Source organism: Phyllostomus hastatus, unplaced genomic scaffold (assembly GCF_019186645.2).
Source record: "Phyllostomus hastatus isolate PE091 unplaced genomic scaffold, TTU_PhHast_1.1 phas_contig_90, whole genome shotgun sequence".
NCBI classification, from domain to species: domain Eukaryota; kingdom Metazoa; phylum Chordata; class Mammalia; order Chiroptera; family Phyllostomidae; genus Phyllostomus; species Phyllostomus hastatus.
The window spans coordinates 10,493,679-10,517,053 of NW_025333984.1; the positions used below are offsets into that span (position 1 = coordinate 10,493,679).

General features: G+C 38.5%; 1 protein-coding gene and 1 non-coding gene across 4 annotated transcripts in view; one reads left to right on the forward strand and one right to left on the reverse strand.

Annotated features, from left to right (window-relative positions):
- GRIA3 (glutamate ionotropic receptor AMPA type subunit 3) overlaps positions 1 to 23,375 on the reverse strand; it is a 391,825-nt gene that overhangs the window by 240,567 nt on the left and 127,883 nt on the right. The window lies entirely within an intron of this gene.
- On the forward strand, positions 18,629 to 18,735 carry LOC123827843. The gene has a single exon (XR_006787346.1). It is a non-coding gene; the product is annotated as a U6 spliceosomal RNA (small nuclear RNA).

The following is a 23,375-nucleotide window of genomic DNA, read 5'->3' on the forward strand; positions in this document are numbered from 1 at the left end:
CTAGTGATATTACACATCATTTCATGTGTCTTTGGATCCTCTGTATGTCCTCCTTGGAGAAGTGTCTGTTCAAGTCCTTTGCCCATTTTTTAATTGGGTTGCTTCTCTTCTTAGAGCGGAGTTGTGTAAGTTCTTTATATATTTTGGAGATTAAACCCTTGTTTGAGGTATCATTGGTAAATATGTTTTCCCATACAGTTGCTTCTCTTTTTATTTTGATACTGTTTTCTTTAGCTGTGCAGAAGCTTTTTATTTTGATGAGATCCCATTTGTTTATTCTTTCCTTTATGTCCCTTGCTCTAGGGGACAAGTCAGTAAAAATGTTTCTGCGTGAAATATCTGAGATTTTCCTACCTACGTTCTCCTCTAGGACTTTAATGGTGTCACGGTTTATATTTAAGTCTTTTATCCACCTCGAATTTATTTTTGTATAAGGTGTAAGTTGGTGCTCTAGTTTCATGTTTTTGCATGTAGTTGTCCAGTTCTCCCAACACCATTTGTTGAAGAGGCTATTCTTACTCCATTTTACGTTGCTGCCTCCTTCACTAAATATTAATTGACTGTAGAGACTTGGGTTTATTTCTGGGCTCTCTGTTCTGTTCCATTGGTCTATGAGCCTGTTTTTATGCCAGTACCAGGCTGTTTTGATTACAGTGGCCTTGTAGTATAGTTTAGTGTCAGGTATTGTGATCCTTTCTACTTTACTCTTCTTTCTCAAAATTGCAACAGCTATTAGGGGTCGTTTATGGTTCCATATAAATTTTTGAAGTGTTTGTTGTATGTCTGTGAAATATGCCATTGGTACTTTAATAGGGATTGCACTGAATGTGTAAATTGCTTTGGGTAGTATGGACATTTTGATGATATTAATCATCCAATAATCCTTGAATTCATCCATGAATTCTTCCAATCCATGAACACGGAATATGTTTCCATTTGTTTGTGTCTTCCTTGATTTCTTTCCTGAGTGTTATGTAGTTTTCTGAATACAGGTCTTTTACCTCTTTGGTTAGGTTTATTCCTAGGTATTTTATTTTTCCTTTTGCTATTTGAAATGGGATTTTTTTTTCTTGATTTCTGCTTCTGCTGTTTCATTGTTGGTGTACAGAAATGCCTTTGATTTCTGGATATTGATTTTGTATCCTGCTTTTTTTTTTGCCAAATTCATTTATTAGGTCAAGCAGTTTTTTGGTGGAGTCTATAGGATTTTCTATGTACACTATCATGTCATCTGCAAATAATGACATTTTTGTTTCCCCCTTTCTGATTTGGATGCCTTTTATTTCTTTTTCTTGTCTGATTACTGTGGCTAAAACTTCCAGTACTATATTGAACTGGTGAAAGTGGACAGCCTTGTCTTGTTCCTGATCTTAGTGGAAAAGATTTTAATTTTTGCCCATTGAGTATGATGTTGGCTGTAGGTCTCTCATATATGGCCTTTATTATGTTGAGGAATGCTCCCTCTATTCCCACTTTGCTGAGTGTTTTATCATAAATGGGTGCTGTACCTTATCAAATGATTTTTCTGCATCTATTGATATGATCATGTGTTTTTTGTCTTTATTTTTGTTTATGTGATGTATTATATTTACTGATTTGCGAATATTGTACCATCCTTGCATCCCTGGAATAAATCCTACTTGGTCATAGTGTATGATCTTTTTAATGTATTGTTGGATGTGGTTTGCCAGTATTTTGTTGAGGATTTTAGCGTCAATGTTCATCAGTGATAGTGGCCTGAAGTTTTCTTTCTTTGTTGTGTCTTTATCTGGTTTTGGAATTAGGATGATGTTGGCCTCATAAAAAGAGTTTGGGAAACTCCCATCTTTTTGGATTTTTTGGAATAGTCTGTGAAGGATAGGGGTTAGCTCTTCCTTAAATGCTTTGTAGAATTCTCCTGTGAAACCATCTGGACCTGGACTTTTGTGTGTCAGGAGTTTTTTGATTACTTCTTCAGTTTCATCTGCTGTTATTGGACTGTCAGGCTTTCTGCTTCTTCTTCATTGAGGTTTGTAAGATTATATTTTTCTAGAAATTTGTCCATTTCACCTAGGTTTTCAAATATCTTGGCAAAGAATTCTCTATAGTAATTTCTTACAATCCTTTGTATTTCTGTGGTATCTGTTGTAATCTCTCCTCTTTCATTTCTGATTGTGTTTATTTGGGTCTTCTCTCTTTTTTTCTTGTTGAGCTTGCTTAAAGGCTTGTCAATTTTGTTTATCATTTCAAAAAACCACCTCCTGGATTCTTTGATCCTTAGAATTGTGCTTTTATTCTGTATGCCATTTAATTCTGCTCTGATCTTGGTTATTTCCTTCCTTCTGCTTGCTCTGGTCTGTCTTTGTTGTTGTTCCTCGAGTTTTTGTAGACATAGGGTTAGGTTGTTTGTTTGAAATATTTCTATCTTTTTTAGGTATACCTGTATCACTATGAACTTCTCTCTCAGGACTGCCTTGGCCGTGTCCCATAAGTTTTGGGTTGTTGTGAGTTCATTTTCATTTGTTTCCAGAAACTTTTTGATTTCTTCCCTAATTTCATTCTTGACCCATTCATTGTTTAATAGCATGCTATTTAATCTCCATGATTTTGAGTATTTTTTTTTCCCTTGGGTTTGGTTTATAGTTTCAGTCCCGTGTGATCCAAGAAAATGCTTGGTATGATTTCAATTTTCTTGAAATTGTTGAGGCTTGTTTTGTGTCCTATCATGTGGTCTATCTTTGAAAATATTCCATGTACATTTGAAAAGAATGGGTATTTAGCTTCTTTGGAATGAAGGGCTTTGTATATATCAGTTAAGTCCATTTCATCTAGGGTATTGTGCAGTGCCACGGTATGTTTGTTGATATTTTCTTTGGAAGATCTGTCCATTTTTGACAGTGGGGTGTTAAAATCCCCCACTATAATTGTGTTGCTGTCCATATCTTTCTTGAAGTCCTCTAAGATTTTCTTTATGTATTTGGGTGCTGCTATGTTGGGTGCATATATATTTACAATATTTATGTCTTCTTAGTGGATTCTTCCCTTGAGTATTATGAAGTGACCTTCTGGGTCTCTCTTTATGGACCTTTTTTGGAAGTCTATTTTGTCTGATATGAGTATTGCTACCCCAGATTTTTTTCCTTCCTGTTTGCTTGGAAAATTTGTTTCCAGCCCTTAACTTTCAGCCTGTGCAGGTCTTTTATCTTGAGGTGGGTCTCTTGTAGTCAGCATATATGTGGGTCATTTTTTCTTATCCATTCAGCTATTCTATGTCTTTTGATTGGAGCATTTAATCCATTTATGTTTAAGGTTATTATTGATAGGTACTTATTCATTGCCATTTAAGTACTTGTGTTCCTCCCTCTCTCTCTTTTCCTTCCTTAAAGCAGTCGCTTTAGCATCTCTTGCAGAGCTGGTTTGGTGGAGGTGTATTCTTTTAGACTTCTTTTGTCTGGGAAGCTTCTTATTTGGCCTTCTATCTTGATTGAGAGGCTTGCTGGGTAAAGTAGCCTTGGTTGCAGACCTCTGGTTCTCATTACCTGGAGTATTTCTTGCCATTCTCTTCTGGCTTGGAGTGTTTCCATTGAGAAGTCAGCTGTTAGCCTTATTGGGGCTCCCTTGTATGTTACTTCCTGTTTCTCCCTTGCTGCCTTTAAGATCCTCTCTTTGTCTTGAAATTTTGCCATTTTAATTTTGATGTGTCTTGAGGTGGGCCTCTTTGTGTGCTTCTTGATTGGGACTCTCTGTGTTTCCTGGATTTGTGTGACTTTTTCTTTCATCAAATTAGGAAAGTTTTTCATCATTACTTTTTCAAATAGGTTTTCTATTCCTTACTGTTCTTCTTCTCCTTCTGGTATCCCTATTATACACATATTATCACATTTCATATTGTCTTGCATTTCTCTTAATCCCTCTTCATTCTTTGTGAGCCTCTTTTCCTTTTCTTGCTCTTTCTGGGTGTTTTTTTCTACTTTGTCCTGTAGCTTGCTGATCCGATCTTCTGCTTCATTGATCCTGCTTTTCATTCCTTCTACTGTGTTCTTCAGTTCAGAAATTGTATTCTTCATTTCCTCTTTGTCCTTGTTGATAGTTTCTATTTCATTTTTCATGTTGATATAGTTTGCAGTGAGTTCGTTATAGCTTCCCTGTAGTTTCTCGTAGGTCATTGTGAGCTCATTGAGCTTCCTGATAATCATAGTTTTGAACTCAATATCTGATAGTTGAGTTTCTTCTATTTCATTTAGCATTCTTTCTGAGGCTTCCTCCTTTCCCTTCATTTGGGGATTGTTTCTTTGTCTTCTAATTGTTCATGAGACTCTTCTTGTTATTCTGTGTTTCTTAAATTGATCTGTTCTGGTTCCCTGTATTTATGGTGTGAACTTCTGTGGTAGAATACCTGTGAGATTCAGTGGTGCAGTCTCCTTTGGGTATCCTGGTGTTACCAGCTTCCCCCTACTCTTTTTTTGTGATCAGTTGGAGGAGTAAGGCAAAATGGTTTAAGATAGCAAAACAGCATTCTATGATATTTACAGTAGCAGGCAGTAGAGAAGAGGTGGGAGATCCTTTGGCTACGTACAGTGTTAACCGTGATCTTCCACCCCACTAGCCATGTTTTAGAAAGGATGGAAAGAAGATAAGACTCTTATTGGGGAGGAAAGGATTGTTAGTTGGATCTAGAAAGCTGTGAGGTTGTTGGATGTCAGATTCTGAGGTAGGGTGGGAGTAAAGAATAGTAAAGAGGAGTAGTGTATAAAAGAATAGAGATAACCCCTACAATAATAGAGTTCAGGAAATTGCGAAGTGGACTGAGATCTGGGAGGGGTGTTGTGTAGTATTTACAATTGTATGAAATAGGTCTTATTGACAGTAATATTCAAGCAACAATCACGTGGCAGAATTTATGAGATATAGGTAACAAGAATAAGGAGTATAGAACCTTGAGTGATGTACTAATGGAACACAAATGAAGAACAGTAAATTAGCAACATACTGTAAAGGAGATAACAGGGGTAACCTATCAAAGGGCAGTATACCCAACCATGCCAAGAAGATTATACAGAAAGAAAAAGAATACCAAAATACTATTAAAATAAAAAAATTCAGAAAAATGAGAAAAAGATAATACAAATTTGCAGTAACTTGCAGGCTGAAAAAAAAAAGGGAAAAAAGAGCAGAAGATGGAATGCAGGAGAGATAAATTTGGAGTGGAGGGAATAGCACTAGGAGGAAAGGAAAAGAAACATAAGGAGTTGAGCGATATAAAAATAAGAATAATTAAGAAATAAAAAGTTACTTAAAAAAACAAGATAAAATCAAATAATTAAACAACAGCCAAAAAAACAAAAACAAAAACAAAAACAAAACCCTCTTGTTGGTTTCTAACTGGCTAAACCAGTTTTTCTCGTCTTGCTGGCTTCAGCAGGCTGACCTGCGATTGGAATGCTTTTCACCCTTCCCAGTCAGAATTCAGTCAGTCTCTCACATACTGTCCCTAGGGCTAGCCACGCACTCTCCCCAGAGCCGATCTGATGCTTCTCGGCAGGGCCCCGGGTGTGGGTATGGGAGCTCACTGCTGGGGTCTCCCGGTCTCTGGGGTCCCGCAGAGCGCCCACGTCTTTTCTGGGTTCATGGTGTAAGCTCTGGGGATCTCGAGGGGTTGCTCCATTCCCCCAATTTCCCTGCTGTGGGCTCTAGGAACCCGCAAAGCACCCACGTCTTTTCTGGGTTCATTGCGTGAGATTTGGGAATCCCGAAGGGGCGTGTTCTTCCCCGAGTTCACCACTGCAGGCTCCAGAAACCCACGAACACCCATGCCCTTTCCCTGTTCAGGGCTTTGGGGTCTGGGTCTTCCACAGAACCACACTCTCACTGGGTTGGTGGCGCGGGTGCAAGGCCAGGCCGCCCTTGGTCACGCAGGCTGGGGCACTTCCTCTTCCCAGGGCTATGCGTTGGTGCTCACAGCCCCTGTGTGATTGTCTCTCAGTCTCACTCCCCTCTCTGTGCTTTCAAGCAACAAGGCATCCCCCGGTGCTGCTCAATCCTTATTGTCCGGGGAGGGAGTGGTGACTCTGCTCTCCCGGGTGCCCTGAGGCAGACCCAGGAGGGCCTGGGGGCTGCAACCTCCCTGGTCTCTGCGCTGATCCCTGGGCCCTTATTATCCTGAAGCAGTCTCCTTACTATCTGGTTTTTCAATGTCAGCTATAATTTTTGATGTCCTGTTTTCATAAATGTTGTGATAATGTTGGCCCCTTGCTTTGTTCCTCTGCAGACCGGCCAGTTTCTCTCCCATGCACTGGGGAAGGGGAATACACTCCCTCCTACAACGCCGCCATCTTCCCCTGCCCAAACTCTAATCGTTTTTTTTTTAAAGATTTTTACCATTTGTTTTATTTTTTGTTTGTTTTGAGAAGCTACAATGCTTATGTTGATTAAATCTAAGCTTCCGCTAAAACAGGACTTTTTCTTTCTTTTTTTCCAAACTCTACTCTTAATGCATCAGCCAGACTGTCCTTTTTAAACTTCCTTGCAATCCTTTAATGAGTCCTCATTTCAGAACAGAAACCAAGGTCATATGTGCAAGGCATCACATAATCATCAGCTCAGTCTTCATTCCTGTCCCTTGCTCCCCTCAGAACATTCTCTTTACATTCTTTTCTTCTTCTGCCAGCTTTTAGCCATCTTCACCTTCCATACCTTTGTATTTCTTTTGGCCTACTCTCTTGATACTTTAATTTCCTTCAAATAAAGTAATTTTGTGTCATTGAAGAAACCTTTTAGCCAGTATCCAAACTAAATTAGAAATCCACTGGCACTGTTTACTGATTTATTTTGAGGACAATAAAAATGCATGGTGGTATAGACCTGGATTGAAGTTTCTGGGTGCATCTGTCACTTGAAGAGGAAGAGCCTCTGCCAAGAAACCACCAAAGGTGCTGCTTTACTCGGAAATCTGGGCTATCCATGATTTAGTTGCAACTAATTGCAACATTAGCCTGCAACATTGACTGCTTGTTAAGCTTGAGGCCTGCTGTGAGGAGCTAGGTAAGTATCTTTTCTAAACTGATTGCTGACTTTTCTTACTGTGGGTCAAAGCTTGAAGTTCAAAGCTGAAAGAGACCTCAGAGATCAATGATTTTCAACTCTGGCTACTTCCTAGATTCAAAATGGAGGAGTTTAAAGTCCAAGACCCAACACAGACTATTATCTCACTTTATTAATTATCTTAGTTAATTATCACACATGTCTAGAGAGTAAGTATTATTGGTTCTGTTTTACAGAGAGGCAAACAGAAAATTGTGTTAAGTGTCAGTGCCCAATACTATACAGCTATTAAGTAGCAGAGCTGTGAGTTGAGCAAAGGTTCTTGGCCCCATTTTGAATGTGAGATCTTTCTCTTTTCTGTAAACATTGGAACCCTTACTGTTACTACTAGGAAGCACCCAGTCAACAGAGAGACATGATTTTCAGACCTTTCTGGTTATTTACTCAGACTTCCTGAAAGAGGTAAGTTTGAGTCAGGTTTCAACATATACTGGCTCCATCTATTGTTAGGGAGGAAATTCATCACGTCCTTCAGGATGAGACCTCACTTCCTTGGCATGGCATATCAGGTCTTTGATCCTCAGACTTCTGCTACTTTGTCCAGGCTCATTTATTAGTCTCTATTTTCTGACTTTCTGCTAAAAAGGTTGGTAGGAACCAGATGGTAGAACACTTGAAATATCAAAGAGACAAGTTCAAAGTTTAGTCTTCAGAGGAGTGCTGTCCAACAGAACTTCCTGCAATGATGGAAGTGTTGTTTATTTGTGTGGTTCAATATGGTAGCCACTATTTGCATGTGGCTTTTTAGCACATGAAATGTGGCTAGGGAGGAGATCCAAGATGATAGAGGAGTAAGTGGAAGCTGCACAAATCTCCTTCCAGGATAGAACTGGAATTACAACTAAAGTGGAGAAAAATCATCCTGAAAAACCAGCTGAACACTAGCTGGAGAGAAACCTTATAACAAACAACAGACAAAAGAAACTGCTTAACCACATCAGGACTGGTAGAGAGAGCAGAGGAGGTATGAGAGGGCTGGCTGAGTTCCCACAGGGGGCTGCTGAAGTCCCAGAGGGATATTTCAATGGCTAGGGGAATTCCATTTACAAGTGTGGGGTTTAAACACCAAGCTGGGCTCCCCCCCAGCCTGCAGCACCAGAGTCAGAAATAAACCCATGTAACAACCACCTCTGAAAAGCAGCAGGGTTTCTGTCTCCAGGGAGAGGCAGATGGAGACAGAGAGCCTCTTAAAAGGTCAACACAAAAAATTTCGTTTGCAGCCGCTTACTCTGGGCTCCAGTAGAGGGAGAGCAGAGTAGACTAGAGATTCTTGAGAAGAGTCTGAGTTTGATGGCTCTGAGGAGAGAACTGGAGGAAAAGCCATCAGGATCCCTGTGCTGAGTCATCCCCCATGCTGCAGAAACCATATTTCTCAGGCAGGGCACTCCTCTCCAAGTGGCATAGGCCTGAGGGGAAGCAATAGCCCTGCAAGCCAGGCTGCTGATTATAGCTTGATTAGCTTAAAAACTGATCAGTTTAATGACTGACTAATTTAATAACTAAGACACAAAATACAAAGAAGCAACCAAAATGGGAAGACAAAGAACAAAACCCCAAATGAAAGAACAAGAGAATTCTCCAGAAGAAGAGCTAGATGAAATGGAGGCGAGCAATTTATCAGATACTTTAGTGTAATGATTATAATGATATTCAACGGCATGAAAAAAAACCCAGAAGCCATAAAAAAAGGACCAGTGAGAAACAAAGACTACAATATCTGAAATACATAATGCACTGGAAGGAAGAAGCAGTTTGTTTGATGAGGCAGAGGATTGAATCAGTAATTTGGAAGACAAGGTAGAAAAAAAAAGCAGGCAGAGCAGCTAAAACAAAAAAAAATTAAAAAATGGAGAGAGCTTAAGAAACATTTTGGATGACATGAAGCGTAACAACATCCAAATTGTGGGAATACTAGAATGAGGAGAGAGCAACAAGGTGTCAAGAACATATTTGAAGAAATAATGACTAAAAACTTCCTTAATCTGGTGCAGGGAAAAGACACACAAGTCCAGAAAGCTCAGAGAGTTGCAAACAAGTTGGACACAAAGAGGCCTACACCAAGACACATCATAATTAAAATGGCAAAGCTTTAAGACAAGGAGAATAAAAACTCCCCACAAAAGAAAAGCAAGTAGTTACATACAAGGGAGCACCAATTAGACTGTCATCTGGTTACTCAACAGAACATTCTAGGCCAGAAGAGAGTGGCATGAAATACTCAAGGTGATGAAAAGCAAGGACCTTCAACAAAGGCTACTTTACCCAGCAAGGCTATTTAATTTTATTTTTAAAAATTATTTTATTGTTGTTCAATTACAGTTGTTTGCATTTAATCCCCACCACTCTATCTTTCACCCAGTCATTCCCACCTGCCTCCCTCCAACAAGGCTATTTTAAAATTGAAAGAGAAATAAAGAGCTTCCTTCACAAGAAAAGGCTTAAAAGGTTTGTTAACACCAAACTTGTACTGCAACAAATATTAAAAAGGACTTGCTTTTAAAAGAAGAAGACACAGAAAAATAAACAGAGGAAAATAGTCTAACAATAAAATGCACTGCATATGTATCTACCAATTATTACCTTAAATGTAAATGGATTAAATGCTCCAACCAAAAGACAAAGGGTAGCTGAATGAATAAGAAAAAAAGACCAATATATATGCTGCCTCCAAGAGAGCCACGCCAGATCAAAAGATATACAAAGGCTAAAGGTAAAGGAGTGGGAAAAGATATTTCATGCAAATTGAAAGGAAAAAAGCTGGGGTAGCAGTGCTTATATCTCCCAAAATAACTTTAAAACCAAGGTTATAGTAAGAGACAAAGGGCATTACATAATGATAAACACAACAATCCAATAAGATGATATAACCCTAGTAACATTTATGCACCCAACATAGGAGCACCTAAATATGTCAGGCAAATCTTGATGAACATAAAGGGAGAGTTCGACAGCAATACACTCATAGTTGGGGATTTTAACACCCATTGACTTCAATGGATAGATCTTCCAGACAAAAAATCAACAAGGTGTCAGTGGATTTAAATGACACACTAAATCAAATGGACTTAATTGGTATCTTCAGAGCATTTCCTTCCAAACCAGCAGAATATACATATTTTTCAAGAGCACATGGAATGATTTTTAAGATAGATCACATGTTAGGACACAAAACAAGCCTCAATAAATTTAAGAAGATTGAAATCATATCAAGCATCTTTTCTGACAACAGTGCTATAAAATTAGAAATCAATCACAAGAACATTGAAAAACACACAAAGGCCTGGAAGCTAAAAAAAAATGCCATTAAACAATGAATGGATCAACAACAAGATCAAGGAAAGATTAAAAGATACCTTGAAAGAAATGAAAATGAGAACACAACAATCCAAATATGTGAAACAATGGGAAAGCAATCCTGAGAGGGACATGCATAACATTACAGGCCTATCTCAGAAAACAAGAAAAAGTTCAAATAAACAATTTAAATTCATGCCTAAAGGAACTTGGAAAGGAACAACAAACAACATGCAAAGTGAGTAGAAGGGAGGAAATAATTAAGAATAGAGCAGAGATAAATGAAATAGAGTCCTGAGAATGACATAAAAGATCAATGAATCCAACAACTGGTTCATTGGAAAGATAAACAATATTGACAAACCATTAACCAGACTCATCAAGAGAAAAAGGGAAAAAATCTAAATAAATAAAATCAGAAATAAAGGAGGAGAAATAACAATTGACAGTATAGTTATATGGCAATGAACTGAACAACCTGGACAAAATGGATACATTCCTAGAAACAGAATTCTTCCTAAACTAAATCAGGAAGAATCAGGGAATCTGAATAGACAGATTACATCTAGTGAAATTGAACCAGGAATGAAAACACTCCCAACAAATGAAAGCCCTGGAACGTATGGTTTCACAGTGAATTTTATGAAACATTCTGAGAAAAACTAACACCTCTTCTTCTCGAAATATTTCATAAATTTCAAGTGGAGGGAAGGCTCCCAAACTCATTTTATGAGGCCAGCGTTATCCTAATTTAAAAATTAAATAGAAACACTACAAAGAAAGAAAACTATAGGACAATATCTCTGATGAACATAGATGCTAAAACCCTCAACAAAATATTAGCAAACTAAATAAAGCAATGCATCAAAAAGATCATACACCATGATCAAGTGGGATTTATTCTAGGAATGCAAAGTTGGTGCAACATTCACAAATCAATAAATGTCATTCATCACATAAAAAAATGAAGGATAAAAACCACATGATCATGTCAATAGGTGCAGAAAATCCTTTTGATAAATCCAGCACCCATTTATGCTAAAAACTATCAGCAAAGTGGGAATAGAGGGAACATTCCTCAACATAATAATGGCCATATACAACAAAATCACTGCCAGCACCATGCTCAATTGGAAAAAGCTACAGGTGTTCCTCTTAGGACTGGAACAAGACTGGGATGTTTGCTTTCACCTATTCCAGCACTACTATTAGTAGTAGTACTGGGAGCCCTAGCCACAGAAGTCAGACAAGAAGAAGAAATAAAAGGCATCCACATTGGAAGGGAAGTAGTAAAACTGTGGTTATTTGCAGAAGACATGATAGTGTACATAGAAACCCCAAGTATTCCACTAAGAAACTACTAGAACTGACAAATATATTCAGCAAAGTAGCTAGATCCAAATTAATACCCATAAATCAGTTGCATTTTTGGTATATTTTATTGATTATGCTATTATGGTTGTCCCATTTTTTCTCCCCTTTATCCCCCTACACCCTGCACCCCCCATCTTACCAGCATCCCCCACCCTTACTTCTTGTCCATTGGTCACATATATAAGTTCTTTGGCTTCTCCATTTCCTATACTTTCTTAACCTCCTCCTGTCTATTTGGTACCTACTGACTATGCTACTTATTTCCTGTACCTTTTTCCCCATTCACCCCACTTCCCCTCCCCACTGATAATGCTCCACATGATCTCCATTTCTGTGATTCTGTTCCTGTTCTACTTGTTTGCTTAGTTTGTTTTTGTTTTCAGGTTCAGTTGTTGATAGTTGTGTGTTTGTTGTCATTTTACAGTTTGTATTTTTGATCTTCTTATTTTTCTTAGATAAATCCCTTTAACATTTCATATAATAACAGCTTGGTGATGATGAACTCCTTTAAATTTACTATATCTTGCAATCACTTTACCTGCCTTTCTTTTCTTAATGATAGTTTTGCTGAGTAGAGTAATCTTGGATGTAGGTCCTTGCTTTTTGACTTTGAATACTTTCCTGCCCCTTCTTGTCTGCAAGGTTTCTTTTGAGAAATCAGCTGATATTCTTATGGGCACTCCTTTGTAGGTAACTCTCTCCTTTCCTCTTGCTGCTTTTAAAATCCTCCCCTTATCTTTAACCTTAGGTAACTTAATGATGATATGCTATTGTGTGTACCTCCTTGGACCTGACTTCTTTGGGACTCTCTTAGCATCCTGGACTTCATGGAAGTCTATTTCCTTTGCCATATTGGGAAAGTTCTCCTTCATTATTTTTTTCAAATATATTTTCCATTTCTTCCTCTTCCTCTTCTCCTTCTGACATGCTTGTGATCTGGATGTTGGAACGTTTAATGTTGTCCCAGAGATTCCTAAGCCTCTCCTCATATTTTTTTTTTGAATTCTTCTTTCTTTATTCTGTTCTGGTTGAATGTTTATTTCTTCCTTTTGTTCAAAATCATTGTTTTGAGTCCTGGTTTCCTTCCCTTCACAGTTGGTTCCCTGTATATTTCTTTATTTCACTTTGCATAGCCTGCACTTTTTCCTCTATTTTGTGACCACACTCTACCATTTCTGTGAGCATCCTGATTACCAGAGTTTTTAACTCTGAATCTGATAGGTTGGCTGTCTCCTTATTGTGTAGTTCTTTTTCTGGAGGTTTGATCTGTGTTTTCATTTGGGCCATATTTCTTTGTCTCAGCACATCTGTTATGTTTTAAGGGACAGAACCTTAGATATTTACCATGGTGGGGCAAGTCACTCTGCTGTGTTGTGGTGTTGTATGTGGGGGAGAGGTCCAAAAGGGAACAATACCACTTGCTTGGCTCTTGTCCACTTTCAGTCACTTTTCCCGCTACCCACAAGCAAATTAGGCCTTTCTGCTGCTGATTCCATGGTAGGTGGTTTTATGTACATTTTAGGACTCCATTGGTCTCTCCAATGAACTCTCCTGTGAGGCTGGGAGTTTCTCCTGCCACCATAACCCCCACAGAATTTTACAGCCAGAGATTTTGTAGTTTCATTTTCTCAAGCTTGAGCCCTGGGTTGTAGGGTCTGTCTCACTCCACAGTTATTCCTCCTGGCTTACCTGCACACAAATGTGGGACTACCTGCTATGTCAGCTGCCACTTTGTCCACCTGGTTTGTTGCCTTGCCCCACTTCCTCTCCATCCTGGCTACCCATCTACACCCCTCCTACCAGTCTGAATGAATGTTTCTTCTTCAACTTCTTGGTTGTTGGACTTCCATGTAGTTCAATTTTCTGTCAATTCTGGTTGTTTTTTGTTTTTAAATTTGTTGTACTTCTTTTGATTGTGCAAGGAAGTAAATTGTATCTACCTTCACCTCCAACTTGGCCTGAATCCTTAGTTGCATTTATACATGTCAATAATGAAGTAACAGAAAGGGAAATTAAGAAAGTAATCCCATTAACAATTGCTTCAAAAAGAATAAAACACGTAGGAGTAAACCTAACCAAAGGTCTAAAAACCTGTACTCAGAAAAGTATAAGACACTGAAGAAAGAAATTGAGGAAGATACAAGTAAGTGGAAGCACATACTGTGATAATGGATAGAAAGAATTAACATCATTAAAATGTCCATACTACCAAAAGCAATCTATAGATTAAATGCAACTCCTATCAAGATTCAAATGACATATATTACAGAACTAGAACACATATTTCAAAAATTTAAATGAAAGCACAAAAGGCTCTGCATAGCAACAGCAATCTTGAGAAAGAAGAACAAAGTGGAAGAATAACACTACTTGATATCAAACTATACTACAGGGTCATAGCAATCAAAACAGCATAACAGTGGCATAAAAGCAGACACATAGATCAATGGAACAGAATAAAAAGTCCCAAAATAAACCCACACCTCTATAATATTTAACAGAGGAAGCAAGCACATACAATGGGCTAACGTCATTCTATTCAACCAATGGTAGGGAAATTGGACAGATATGTGCAGAAAAATGAAACTAGACCACCTTCTCACACTACACACAAGAATAAATTCAAAACAGATAAAAGATTTAAATGTTAGTTAGACCTGAACCATAAAAATGCTAGAAGAAAACATAGGCAGCAAAATTTCAGACATTGCTTGTAGCAATATTTTATTGGATATATCTCCCCAGGCATGAGAAACAAAAGAAATAATAAACAAATGGTACTTCATCAAACTAAAAAGTTTTTGTACAGCAAAGGAAATCATCACCACAAAGAAAGGTAAGCCAGAGAATGGGAGCACATATTCACTCATACACCTGATAAGGTTTTAGTATCCAAAATTTACAAAGTGCTTACAAAACTCAACACCATAACAAACAACCCAATTGAAAAATGGGCAAAGGACCTGAATAGACACTTCTCCAAGTAGGAAATACAGATGACCAACAGACATATGAAAAGGTGCTCAACATCACTAATCATTAGAGAAATGCAAATTAAAACCACAATGAGATACTATGTCATACATGTCAGAATGGCTATCATCAATAAATCAACAAACAACAAATGTTGGCAAGGATGTACAGAGAGGGGAACCCTTTTGCACTGCTGGTGGAAATGCTGACTGGTGCAACCACTGTAGAAAGCAGTATGGAGATACCTAAAAAATTAAAATGGTCCTTGTTTTAACCCAATGATCCCACTTCTAAGAATATATCTGAAGATACCTAAAACACTAATTTGAAAGAACATCAGCTTGCCAAGATATGGAAGCAGTCCAAGTGTCTATCAGTAGAAGAGTGTAAAACAACTATTGGACATTTACACAATGGAATACTATGCAGCAGAAAGAAAAAAGGAGCTCCTACCTTTCATGAAATAATTGATGGATCTGGAAAGCATTATGCTAAGTGAAGTAAGCCAGGCAGTGAAAGACAAATACCATATGATCTCACTATAAGTGGGACCCAATAAGAAAAACAAACAAGCAACAAAAATAGAACCAGAGACATTGAAATAAAGAACAAACTGACAGTACCAGAGGGGAGGGGGGAGAGAATAAGGGGAAAAAGAAGAAGGTCATCAAGGAACATGTATAAAGAAAACATGGACAAAGCAAAAGGGAGGTAGGAACAAGGGTGGGAGGTGGGGATGGGTGTGGCAGGGGGAGTAGTTGGGGAAAATGAAGACAACTGTGCTTGAACAACAATAAAAAAAGTTAAGTCAAAAATACTTAAAATATCAGATAACTGGGCAATCCCATTTGTGGGTATATATTCAGAAGAGCTGAAAGCGGGATCTGGAAGAGATATCTGTACTCTGAGGTTCATTGCAGCATTATTTACAGTAGGCAAGATATAGAAACAACCTTTATGCCCACTGACAGATGAATGGATTAGCAAAATTTGATGTGTACTTACAATGGAATATTAATAAGTCTTAAAAAAAAAAGAAGGAAATCTGCCATATTTGAAAACATGGATGAACTGGAGGACATTATGCTAAGGGAAATAAGCCAGTCTCTGAATGACAAATACTGCATGATCCCACTTATATGAGATATCTAAAAGAGTCAGACTCATAGAAACAGAGATTATAATGATGGCTGTAGGGGGCAGGGGAAGGAAGGGTAAATGGTTGGTTGCTCTTCAATGGTATAAAATTATACAAGGTAAGTTCTAGAGATCTGCTGTACAATACTGCCTATATTTAACAATACTGTATTGTGCACTTAAATTTTCTTATGAGGGCCCTCACCAGTGTGGCTCACTTGGTTGCAGCATCATCTTATAATTGAAAGGTTGTGGATTTGATTCCCAGCTGGGGCACACAATTAGGTGACATGTTCGACCATGATCTGAGCACATATGAACCCCAGTCTGGGCGTGTTTAGGAGGCAACCAATCAATGTTTCTCTCTCTCTTTTCTCTTTCTCTCCCTCTCTATCTAAAAGCAATGACAGATTGTCCTAGGGTAAAAATAAAGAAAATTTCACATTGCAATATTTGTGTTGATATGTCTCCCAGGGCAAGGGTAACAAAGAAAAAAAATAAACAAATTGGACTACATTGAATTAAAAACCCTCTTGACAGCTAAAGAAACCACATAAGATGAAATGGGAACCCATCGTATGGGAGAACATATTTGCCAATGATACATCTCATAAGGTTTTAATCTCCAAAATATATAAAGAACAACTACAACCCAACACAAGGAAGACAAACAATCCAATTAAAAATGGACAAAAGACCTTGAATAGACACTTCTCCTAAAAGGATATACATATGGCCTAAATATATATGAAAAATGATCATCACTAATCATCAGAGAGATGCAAATTAAAACCCCAGTGAGATATCACATCAGACCTGTCAGATTGGCTACCATCAATAAGTCAACAAATAACAAGTGCTGGTGAGGATGTGGAGAAAAGGGAATCCTAGTACACTGTTGGTGGGAAAGCAAACTGGTGCAGCCATTGTGGAAAACAATATGAAGTAATGAAGTATCTTCAAAAAATTAAAAATGGAACTGCATTCTGATCCAGTGATTCCATTTCTGGGAATATACGATAAGAATCATGAAACACCAATTCAAAAGTATATATACACCCCTATGTTCATAGCAGCATTATTTACAATAGCTAAAATCTGGAAACAGCTTAAGTGCCCATTAGTCAATTAAAGGTTAAAAAAGCGGTGGTACGTTTACACAATGGCATACTACACAGTAGTAAAAAATAAGGAACTCCTATCTTTGGTGACAGCATGGATGGACTTGAATAATATTATGCTAAGTGAAATAAGCCAGGTAGTGAAAGACAAATAGCTTATTCTCTCACTGATGTGTGGAATGTAATGAACACAATAAAATAACAAAATAGAAACAGAAGCACAATTACATGGAACAGACTGAAAGCTACTGGAGGGGAGGGAGGGAGTGGATGAAAGAAGGTGAAGGGATTAGTCAAAGAACATATATGCCTGACCCATAGACATGGACAATGATGGGATTTCCTGAGCTGAGGGGCTGCAGGCAGGCAGGCAAAGAGAGAAAAAGCAGGGAAAACTGTAATAACACAAACAATAAGATACATTTAAAAAATTCTTATGAAGATAAATTTCATGTTAAGTATTCTTACCTCAAGAAAAATAAAACTAAACTAAACTAAACTAAAAGGGTCAGAGAAAAATGGAGTGTGTAGGAGAAAAATCTAAACTGCTTTAGAATCTCGAGAAAAGTATCCTTGGATAATGGATGGAACACTCAATTAGGAGTCAGGAGATAACCAAGGACTTGCTGTATGACCTTAGGAAAGTCACTTCCCCTCTCTGGGTCTTTCTGTTTTAATCTGTAAAATAATAATTTAGACAAGCTTTCTTGTTTTTTTTTCCCCCCAATCTTTTTTCTATCTGTTCTTCAGTTTGGATAAATTTATTGGTCTATCTTCAAGTTAATTGACTCTGTCAGTTCCAATGTGCTATGGAGCTAATGCAATACATTTAGCATTTTAGTTATTTTTCAGTTATAAAATTGCTGTTTGATTCTTTTTCTATAGGTTTTATTTCTCAGCTGAGAATTTCTACCTTTCTATTTATTTTAAGTGTGTTGACCTCATAAAGCATAATTTTACTTTTTATTTTTTAAATATATTTTATTGATTATGCCATTAGAGTTGTCCCATTTTTTCTTCCCTTTATTTCCCTCTGCCCTGTACCTACCTCCCACCATCATTCTCCCACCTTAGTTCATGTCCATGGGTCATACATATAAGTTCTTTGGCTTCTCCATTCCCCATACTATTCTTAACCTCCCCCTGTCTATTATGTACCTAACACTTATGCTTCTTTTCTCTGTACCTTTTCCCTCATTCTCCCCCACCCTTCGCTGATAACCCTCCATGTGATCTCTATTTCTTCAAATCTGTTCCTGTTGTAGTTGTTTCCTTAGTTCATTTTTGTTTTTTTAAGTTCAGTTGTTGATACTTGTGAGTTTCTTGTCATTTTACTGTTTGTATTTTTTATCTTCTTATTTTTCTTATTTTAACATTTCATATAATGAGAGCTTGGTGATGATGAACTCCTTTAACTTGACCTTATCTGGGAAGCTCTTTATCTGCCATCCCATTCTAAATGATAGCTTTTCTGGATAGAGTAACCTTGGATGTAGGTCCTTCTCTTTCATGATTTAGAATGATTCTTTCTAGCCCCTTCTTGCCTGTAAGTTTTCTTGAGAAATCAGCTGATAGTCTTATGGGAACTCCATTGTAGGTAACTGTCTCATTTTCTCTTGCTGCTATTAAGATTCTTTCCGTATGTTTATGTGCTCACTTTGGCAGCACATATACTAAAATTAGAACAATACAGAGAAGATTAGCATGGCCCCTGCACAAGGATGACATACAAATTCGTGAAGCATTCCATATTTTTACACTGAAATTGAGAACAGGCCGACAGTGACCAGAGGGGAGAGGGAGGGAATTTAAGGGAAAAAGGAGAAGGGTTTACAAGAACAAGTATAAAGGACACATGGACAAAAACACGGGGGGGGGTGGAAATGGGAGGGAGGAGGGGAGGGCTGTGGGGGTGAGCTGGGATGGGAGTAAAAGGCAGACAATTGTACTTGAACAATAATTAAAATAAAAATAAATAAATAAAATAAAGAATTTCAGTAATAAAATAATCTTAATTCATAAAAATTCTTTTCTTATCTTTAATCTTGGATAATGTAATTATGATGTGCCTTGGTGTGTGCTTCTCTGGGTCCAACTTTTGGGGGACTCTCTGGGCTTCCTGAACTTCTTGGAAGTCTATTTCCTTTGCTAGATTGGGGAAGTTCTCCTTCATTATGTTTTCAAATAAGTTTTCCATTCCTTGCTCTTCCTCTTCACCTTCTGGTACCCCTGTGATTCAGATGTTGGAACATTTAAAGGTGTCCCCGAGATTCCTAAGCCTCTTCTCATTTTTTAAAATTCTCATTACTTCATTCTGTTCTGGTTGAATGTTTATTCTTCCTTCTGCCCCAAACTGTTGATTTGAGTCCCAGTTTCCTTCCCTTCACTGTTGGTTCCCTGTACACTTTCCTTTATTTAATTTTTCATAGCCTCCACTTTTTCTCCTATGTTGTGACCATACTCAAACATTTCTGTGAGCATCCTGAATACCAGTGTTTTAAACTCTGCATCTGATAGGTTGGCTATCTCTTCATCTCTTAGTTATATTTTTTTCTGGAGCTTTGATCTGTTCTTCTATTTGGGCTATATTTTTTTTTGGTCTCAGCATACCTGTTACATAGTAAGAGGTGGAACCTTAGGTATTTTCCAGGGCAGGGCAACCTAGACTAGCTTTCTTTATTTAACACAGTGTGTGTGTTTGGGGAAATGTATACTTTAAAGGTTTGCTATTGTTGTCATCATCATCATCATCATTATAATTATTATTCCTACTCAAAGGCTAAACTTCTGGAGTTTGTGTTCCTTGGCCTCTGTTATGTTGAAAATGATAACACTGTTCCTGCTTTAATTTGGCCATTTAATAAATTTGAACATGTTATTAGGTGCCTTAGCCACTGGACTTGGCCAACTAGCAAGATCCTAGGGCTCTCTTTCCCTTGGGTCCAGTTCAGCTTTCACAGTGTCAGTCCACAAAGCTTCCTGACAGTAGCAAAATTTTAAATTCTGGAGTTGTGCAAATTTCGAATTAGGCTCGTAAACATTCTCCACTTCCCTTCCCTAATATTTTTTCATCATGGAACCCTTCCCACTGTTGCTCCTGAGGTATGCTGCTGGTGCTTAATTAAATTTGGGCAGCCTTGCTGTCTGTGCATCAGCCTGACCACACCCCTTCAGCCTGCCTCACTCTTTGCTTGCAACATGCCTTCTGAGGCCCAGATCACTCTAAGGGAACACAAGGCTTGGCATTTGCCAAAATTGGTTCCTTTCTCATTTATCAAAGAGTAGAATAGCATAGCAGATGCATGTGTAAGGGGGTAGAGGAGTTGGTAATGAGAGGAAAATAGGACTAGTTATATTTTCTAAAAATGCCTAATGAATGGGAAGGGTTTACAGGAACAAATATAAAGGACACATGGACAAAAACTAGGGGGCTGGAAATGGGAGGGAGGTGGGGAGGGATTGGTGGGTGGGCTGGAATGGGAGTAAAGGACAGAAAACTGTACTTGAACAATGATTAAAATAATTTTTTTTAAAAAAGAGATGGCTTCTGCATTGCAAAGAAAAAAAAATGAAAAGGCCTAATGGCATTACTTTTTTGTCATGTACTAATTACTAAGACCAGTCTCATGATGGTTTGGGTGCTATATATTTCCCTTTCCCACATCTTCCGTCTCTTTCTACCTCACCTCCTCCTGCCCCTCCAGAACTGTTACATGAAAGAAGATGCTCAACAGAGACTTTTTAATGGTAATTCTTAGGGGGCTGGGTCTTACAATTAAGCTAGGTTTGCAAGATTTAGCAAAGAAAAAATCAGGAAGTTCAGTAAGTTTGAATTTCAAATAAATAACAAATAATTGTTACTGTAGTGTTGCAATATTTAGGACATACTTACACTAAAAAATCTGAAAATAATAATTAACTGGACATTCTGTATTTTATCTAGCAACTCTAAATTAGGCAGAACAGATGGGCACTTAGGTAGCATAAGTTAGAGTCCTGAGAAGTTCATTTATCCAATGATATTACCTTCAGTGGCCTGGCTCCTTGCTTGAAAACCTCACCATGCAAGCAGACCTTGATTTATTGCAATTCACTTTTTAACACTTCACAGATACTGCATAGTTTACAAACCAAAGGCAAGGCCCTCCACTAGCAAAAAGATTACAACTTGCTTTGTTGTCATGGTCTGGAAGTGAACCTACAATATCTCTGAGGGATGCCTGTACATAATGCCCTTGAGTTAAGGCATTAGAAGCTTCTGTCAAAACATGTGCATGACCCAGGAGAAGTTGTATTGAGCCATTAACCAGCATTAATTCTCTAGCCAAGATTAGTTCTACAAGTGAATCCACTGATTATCTCATTGAGTTTATGTAAAATGAGACAGAAAACAGGTGATTTTAATTTGGGAGACAGGCAAATGGGAAAGGACAAGAGCCAAGGTGGTGCCCATGAATGGGCAATAAAATGGAGAACTCAGAGTTAACCTCACACAAAAAGTTACCTATGTGATATGATTGAGGAGTGTTGGGTATAGTCACAGACATCCCAAAATATTTTCCCTACTTATAGCCACAATGCTTGATAGGTCACCATAAGTCTTCCTTTTGGGTTACCATTGGTTTCTCTCCAGGCATCCTACCAGGAGAAAGGCAGCCCTGTGCAATGAAAAAAACCCAGATCTAAGAGTCAGACCTGAGTTCAAGTTTAGAATTCACTAGCTATGTGACTTAGGTTGGGGGATTCTTATGATGGCAAAGGAGTAAGTGGAAGCTACACTGACCTTCTCCCAGGACCAAACAGGAATTACAATTAAATTAAAGAAAAATCATCTTGAACAACCAACTGAACACTAGCTGGAGAGAAGCTTTATAGCCAAAGACAGACAGAAGAAACCACATTACCACAATGTGACTTAGGTTGGGCAAGCAAAATACGTCCTCACTTCTAGGACTGTAAAAATAATTTATGCCTTGGAAATCTTGTAGGACAGTGAGGAATGAATGAAGCACTGTATGTGTAAGTGCTTTGAAAATAAGTACTGACAAAATACTTTAGCAGTGTTAAAATGTGTGTCCTCTTGGGTGGGGTAGCACAGTCCTGGTTATCCAGTGTATCACAAAACTACCCTTCATAAGGAGAAGAGATGGACCCATAGGAAGGCTAGGGATATCAATGATGGTAGCTGCTATGGGAATAGTTTAGTGAGGAGGAAGGACCTAGGCAAAGCAAGCTGCGACTGCCTCCCTTTGCTCCCAAATAAACAGTCAGATCTAGCATTTTGCCAATGACTGACCCTAGGGCATGAGCTCAGAGCGGAAGGCAGGACTGTAGGGAGGAGGCATTTCCCTGAAAATACTGCAAGTGGCATTCACCAGCTCTCAAGGAAGAGCTCCAAGTTTAGGGGGGCAGGTGGTCAGTGGAGGTTTTGAATCTTCCAGAGGAAATTATCCCCCCTCTGTCTGCCCAGGGTAAGATCTCCAAGCCAGGGAATGTTTGTAAATGGGCTCTCTCATTTAAATAAATCCCACTTAAATATTTATCAGATCATGAATATGCATGTTTCTCTCTCTGTGCTGGAAAGAGAACAGGCATGTAATTTTTAGATGGCACATAAATAATGTAAGGAGGGAAAAAAAGGATCTTTGTTCTGTGTTGACTGTGTATTTACAGCATCTCAAGAGGTCTTGAAATAATAAACTGATTTTTCCCTTTCCCAGTCTAAATGTGCACACGGAGCTTCACTTTTCCTGTTTTTAGGGCGATTTGTACTCATTTATATCTTCATTGAAGAATTTCTGGAAGCAAGCAAATGGGAAATGAGGATGGTCAAGTTTCAATTCTTAGTGATTTAGTCATAGCAACTCATTAGTTATCCTCTCCTAACTGGCTATACCCACATCAGATTGAGACAGGAGGGAGCAGGGAGCAGAGCTGGCCCTGCATCCCCCAATCCAGATGCTAAAAGGTGAAGGAATAGAAGGTTTTTCTTTAAAAAGCAAATGTTGAGGGTTCCAAGATGACTGCAGAGTAGCTGGAAGTTCCATCCCCTTGTTCCCAGACCTGGACGGGACTTGCAGCTAGACTGCAGAGTATTCATCTTGAAAAAACAAGTGAAGTGTAGCTGATGTGAAAATTTATAAACAGGAGCAAGGAAGAAGATGGGAAGACACAGAGACAGGGTGGGCCCTCTCACACATGTGGGTGACGCACAAGCTGGGACACACTACAGCAGTAGAGTTTCCTCTCCTTAGGAGCTCAGGGTCTCAGCCCCATGCAGGGCACCCCAGCCGAGGGCAACAAGAGACTGTAAGGGGAGTCAGCATAGCAATGGGCAGTGGGAGGCAATGGGGATTTGACTCACCTGAGAGACTTGAAGGAGCATCCCATTGTTAC